Raw genomic sequence first — 6,201 nt, forward strand, 5'->3', positions numbered from 1 at the left:
ATATATATATATATATATATATATATATATAGCTAAACTCTGCTGGTTTTCTACCTGGAAGTATTTGTAAACAACAAGGCGATTCCCTGGGGGCACCGCCGGAAGTGAAGGGGTTGAGCGATCCCTGAGGCCCCTGCACTTCCATTAGTCAAAAAACTACGGGCAGTGCCTCCAGAGGTAAAAAAAAATCCTTTTTTTTTTTTTTACCGATGGATTTCCAGATTGGACAGTGACAGACGGACAGATAGAGAGTGAGTCAGTCAGTCATACAGACGGATGCACCAATCAGATACAGGCAGAAAGTGATGGAGGTCTCATCAGCCAATCACACTCTGCTGTATGTCTGCATAGAGACAGATCACCAGGTAAGATCATTATTAAGTCTATCAATGATCAAAACCAGTACTTGCATAGTTAAGTTTAACCTCCACAGTTTGTCTGGCAAAATTAGCAACTGTGCATCAGAGTAGGAGACATCAGAGTTTATTGGACACACACTAAGCAACGCAATACACACCTATTATAAACTCATACAACAGCATAGAATATAAACTGTGATAACCTAAAAACTGTAAAATGATACAAAAAAGCTGACGACTACTTTGATATCGCAAAGTCTTGTTACCTGTTTAAAGTTTATATGAAGTCTATCAGCCTGTCCAGGGTGTACCCTGCCTCTCGCCCAGTGTCAGCTGGGGTAGGCTCCAGCCCCCCCACGACCCCTAACAAGACAACACGGAAGTGGCAGGCGTTCGTAGTGTATGTTCGACAGAAACTCTCCCATAAACTGAGTTTTACATAGTTTTAAGCCACTTTTTTACTAAACACTTTTTGGAGCCTGGTTGTTTTTAAAAACACCCTTTAACTGAATAGAGAATTTTAGCGATCGGACGTGGGGATTGCAAGTTATCAGAGAGAAAAGCTGAGCACACGCTTAGGTAGCCATGAGTCCACTTACCTCACCATCGGGCTGTGTAAGCTGCATCGATTTCAGCAAGAAGGTCGCTGAGTTGGAGCAAAGAATCTCAATGCTCTACAAAATTCAGGAGGCTGAAAGACACTTGGATACTATCTTCTTCGGCCCTGCACAAGTCTCCACCACCACTACTGAAGAACTGGCTACCACTGCTCCCTACCCTGCCGGTGCTGCTATTTCTTCGGCTACAGTTCCTATTCTGCCTGCTGTCGCCACTCCAGCTGCTGATTCTGTTCCCACTCAGGTCACCGTCCCTGAGGAACCCTCCAGCTCGGGGCTAAACCCAAAGCCCCGTTCAGCTCTACTCCATCACATCCACATCATCAGCCTTGGGTTGTGGTCGGCAGCCGTAAAAAGAAGGTGGGGGGGCTCTCCTTTCCCTCTTTTCATACTCTGGCAAACCAAGATATCAAGCTGACGAATCGATATGGTATTCTCGATTCAAATGAATATCTTCCATTAACCAGGAACCCGGAGCCTCTTCCACCTCCCATGACGAAACCTCAGTTTTGGTCTACAGTGAACTTCACTGCACGTCTGCTGCGCAGTGGGAATCAAGCTGCAGCTCCGTCTCCATCCTGACGTGTCTCCGCTGGACTGGAGGTGCTGGACAAGCCGGAAAAAACTTTCTTTTCAGTTTACCAGGATCCTGAGCCTGGTCACCTTCGACCACCTGCCCTTCCAGAAACAGGTGATGGCCAGAGGCTTGCTGCAGTTCCATCTTGCCACCGCAACTTGAGATCAGTAACCCTCAGGGCTACTACCTGCCCCCACAGCCTTCATCAGCCGGTGCGGAGTCCTCCATCAACACTTGTTATTGGTGACTCCATAATCAGAAATGTGAGAGTCCACAGAGCTCATACCCTCTCTTTCCCAGGCGCCATGGTACGAGACATTGCTGATAAAGTCCCGGACATAATAAAATCTTACCTTGACATTAACAGGATCGTTATACACGTTGGAACAAATGACATTCATAAACAGCAGTCCGAACTGTTAAAACAAGACTTTATCAATCTGTTTACTGTCCTCAAACAGTCCCGCAGTACAGTTTACATCTCCGGACCCATGCCCACTCTCGGCCGTGGATTGGGGAGGTTCAGTAGGTTGCTTAGCGTAAATACGTGGCTGTCCACTGCGTGTGACCCTAACGATGTGCATTTCATTGACAATTTCAGTCTCTTCTGGGAATGTGGTATCTTGTCAGTGCAGATGGTCTCCACCTGAACAAAGCTGGTACACAAGCGCTTTCTGACAATCTGGCATACAGCCTCTGCCATCCACGTGTCCCCACGCCCACCTGCCTATTACATCATCACAATGGTAAACATCGGCACAGAGCTGACCGATCCATCAGTGTTTGATGTTCCCCCGGTCCTGGTCCCTACCACAATGGTTCCACCATGTACACAGATGCACTTTCTGTGCTGTTTTTATTTTGTTGATATTTATGTGCACCAATGGGGCCCCATGTCATGCAGTAGGTGCCCTTTTTTTATTTTCACCCCTGCCCTTCAAACATCCTGAGTCCGTCACTGAGAGGGAGAGACAAGCTGTGAGAGCAGGCAGATTGAGATGGCTTTAAAATGTGTCAAACTCCTCCCTTTAATTCCCAAACCGTGGGTCCAGTCGTCAATCTGAGCATACCAGCAGAGAGATACACTCGTCCTGAATGCAGACACATAGTTTTTATGTTTGTGCAGTCAAAAATGCGATCTTGGTTGCAAGTTTAAGATGTCTAGCTCACAGCTGACAATTTCTCCACATTTGCTCATGTTAATTTCAGAGGCACTAGCTCACTTCCTATTGTATTTCCAAACCGTTCGAATAATGACAGTTATTCAGAGGATCTGTTCAGCAGGACTTGGCCTGTCATGTGTGCGTGTTTTAAGCCGATATGATAAATGGTGTAGGAGGAAATATTTTTTGAAAAAGAGAATTTTTGAAAAACGACATGTTACTTTGAAAGGGCAAATAGCTCACTTCCTGTTGGATTTACTGTAGGTCAGGGGTGTCAGTGCGTGATTTATAGGTCTTGATGAGAAGAATGAGCCACTTTTGGTTTGATCTTTCTACAACATTCCTACGGGCAGCAGTGGCCATTTTAGTGTGTCTAGGTGGCACGAAGATCGTCAGGAGGTTTTGTGGCACGTCACCTTGAAGAGGCCATAAAATCCAAACTGTTCAAGTAATGACAAAGTTATACAGAATATCTGTTCAGCAGGAGTTGGCCTGGCATGTGTGCGTGTTTGAAGCCGATACGATAAACGGTGAAGCCGATACAATAAATGGTCTAGGAGAAGATATTTTTGGAAAAAAGAGCATTTTTGAGGCAAAATCTTACTTTGAACGGGCAAATAGCTCACTTCCTGTTGGGTTTAGGTCAGGGTTGTCAGCACGTGATTTGTAGATCTCGATGACATGAACAAGCCAGTTTTGGTTTGATCTTTCTACGACATTCCTACAGGCTGCAGCGGCCATTTTAGTGTGCCTAGGTGGCGCTAGAGAGCCCATTTTGGCACTTTGGGGGTTATTTTTTTCATTTTATCAATTTTTTTTGTTTTTGAGCATGTTTAGGGGGTCAAATTTGGGTTTTAGGAGACGGCAGGAGAAAGAATAGAGAATAATAAACGCACCGGCCGAGGTCCCTAATTATTACTTAACCTCTATCTCCAGTTCTTGGTCCAATCCATCAAAATTCTGGGAAGTAGTTAACTCAACTAAAAATAATGTTTCCTCTCTACCCACTCATGTCAATTCCAGAAATATTACACTGACAGAAGATGAAGACATATGTACAGCGTTCAACAGACATTTTGTTGTAGCCGGTCACCTGTTTGAAGATAAAAGTATGACATTGCCTAATTCTAGAAATACATTTATTAACAAAGATGATTATGTACATACAGTAGACTATGCCACTCAATTTGCCCTCCACCCCTTTTCTCCTACTATAGTCACTGAGGCTCTTCAAGCCATTGATTCAAGAAAAGCAACTGGAGAGGACAATTTGGCCCCCTTTCTCATCAAGCTTGCAGCTCCCATAATTTCAGAGTATATTGCACATATTTTTAAGTTAACTATTTCAACTGGTATAATACCTAAAGTATGGAAGTCGGCTCATGTTTTACCTTTGCACAAAGGAGGAGAAAAAAGTAACCTAAACAACTACCGTCCAATTTCAAAACTGTCTTGTCTGTCTAAAATCCTAGAAACATTAGTAAATAATCAACTCAAGTCATTGAGTCAAGTCATTTTTAGCTCGATATGCTGTATTATCCTCCCACCAATCTGACTTCAGATGAAATCATAGCACTCTTTCTGCTGCTTCCTTAATTTTGAATGGCATTGTGTCAGCTGTAGATAACAGAAAGCACTGTGTCGCTCTTTTTATTGATTTATCTAAAGCCTCTGATACAGTTGATCATTCTCTCCTCCTAAAAAGACTATCAAATATTGGATTTGATCCACAAGCCATTAAATGGTTCGCAAATTACCTCTCTGGCAGACAGCAGTGTGTAAAAGAAACACTAACACAATTTATTGTGTTAGTGTTAACCGGACTTTTAAAATACATGTAAACATGCCGCACGTTTCCATGGCGATAGCGGAGATTGTGCTGGTCCCAATCCTGTACTGGAAGCAGAGAGACCGGAATGTTTCTCCTGGATCAAAAAACAAATGAAAAGGACTATTGCACATACAGCAACAGAGGCCATTGCTTTATTTTTACTTCCAAGCAATTTAAATAACCCACCAGTAGCCAGATAGCGCAGGGTCAAGGACAGACGTTCTCTAGGGAATATGGCAAGCCTAAATCTGGTGTCTTTCCTTGCGACGTACCGCTCTACCAGCCCCAGCAAGAAATCAAAGTCCTCCACTGTCATCCCTAGAATTTCCCGAAAACCTGTTAGATCATTTAGCTATGAAAGGTACAATAATCTGAGTACATGCATAGACTATATGGACAGTACAGTGCACGCTAATAGGCTAGCGGCACAGTGGCAACCGAGTTTCATTCATAGAACTCACCTCCAACTCTCTCTGCAGAATTGACAACCCCTCGCAATCTGCGTGCAGCAAACCATTCCTTCACCCAAATCTTTTTCTTCTTTTCCTTTTTCTTCTCAGCGCAGAGCAGGGTGCAAACTATCTGCAGAGCTCCAAGCTGTCGGACATCCATGTTGACAAGTAAAGTTTAGCGCCGGGGAACTTCATAATATCCTGTTTTGTTCACGCGTGACAAAACGTAGTTTGGTGACGTCACCGCGTTATCTGGGGCTCTGTCGGCGAGGGCTCGGTGGAGAAATCTTGTGGTGTGCACACACAGGCGCAGTTGGTGTGACTCCCAATGACAGAAACACACGTCACCAGGTATGAACACTCAAAAGATTATGATAGTCTCCGCGAGTCAAGATTGAGTCAACTCACCTTTAGACCCACTTGGCCAAACTATTCTACATTGGTTTGGGGTGTCTGGGTCCAGTAATGTGAAAGCTATTGAAGAAAATAGACTTTTCCCATAGGAAACCAATGGAGTTTTTTGAAAAATTTGTATAAAATAGAAAGTGCATGAAATCCATTTAAGATGAGGTGTGCCTTATTAGACCTCCTTGGCCAAACCATTCGACATTGGTGTGGGGTTGCCCATTGTTTTCTGCCAGTGAGAGGGAGGTGGAAATGTGTGAGAGTTGACAGCTCTGACTTTCAAAAAAGGAAACAAATTTGTTGCTCATTTCTCTCATTTCAGGGACTCTTCTTATTTTTTCTTTCATATATTACTATTGTCCTTAATGTCCTTAAATAAAGCTACAGTAATTTAACAGGCAGTATTTCTTATCCGATTACTCAATTAATAGCCAGAATAATCGATGGAATACTCAATTACTAAAATAATCAATAGCTGGAACCCGTAGTGCTTTCTAGGAAAAAGATTAAGTCAAAAAAGTGTCAAAGTGATGTTTTGAGTAACTTAATAGACTTACAGAACATTTACGTACATTAGTCCACCTTCTTTGTCTCTATCTATCAATCAATCAATCAATTTTATTTATAAAGCCCAATACCACGAATCACAATTTGCCTCACAGGGCTTTACAGCATACAACATCCCTCTGTCCTTAGGACCCTCACAGCAGATAAGGAAATACTCCCCAAAAAAAACGGTAGAAACCTCAGGAAGAGCAACTGAGGAGGGATCCCTCTTCCAGGACGGACAGACGTGC

At 43.3% G+C, this 6,201-nt stretch overlaps 1 long non-coding RNA gene across 1 annotated transcript; it reads right to left on the reverse strand.

Annotated features, from left to right (window-relative positions):
• Window positions 1–3,615: 3,615 nt before the first annotated feature.
• LOC126406469 (uncharacterized) lies at window positions 3,616–5,143 on the reverse strand. The gene is made up of 3 exons (XR_007571696.1): window positions 5,009–5,143; window positions 4,734–4,865; window positions 3,616–4,641 (listed from the first exon to the last, which is right to left on the reverse strand). It is a non-coding gene; the product is annotated as an uncharacterized LOC126406469 (long non-coding RNA).
• Window positions 5,144–6,201: the final 1,058 nt, after the last annotated feature.

This window comes from Epinephelus moara, chromosome 19 (assembly GCF_006386435.1).
Source record: "Epinephelus moara isolate mb chromosome 19, YSFRI_EMoa_1.0, whole genome shotgun sequence".
In the NCBI taxonomy this organism is placed as follows: Eukaryota; Metazoa; Chordata; class Actinopteri; order Perciformes; family Serranidae; genus Epinephelus; species Epinephelus moara.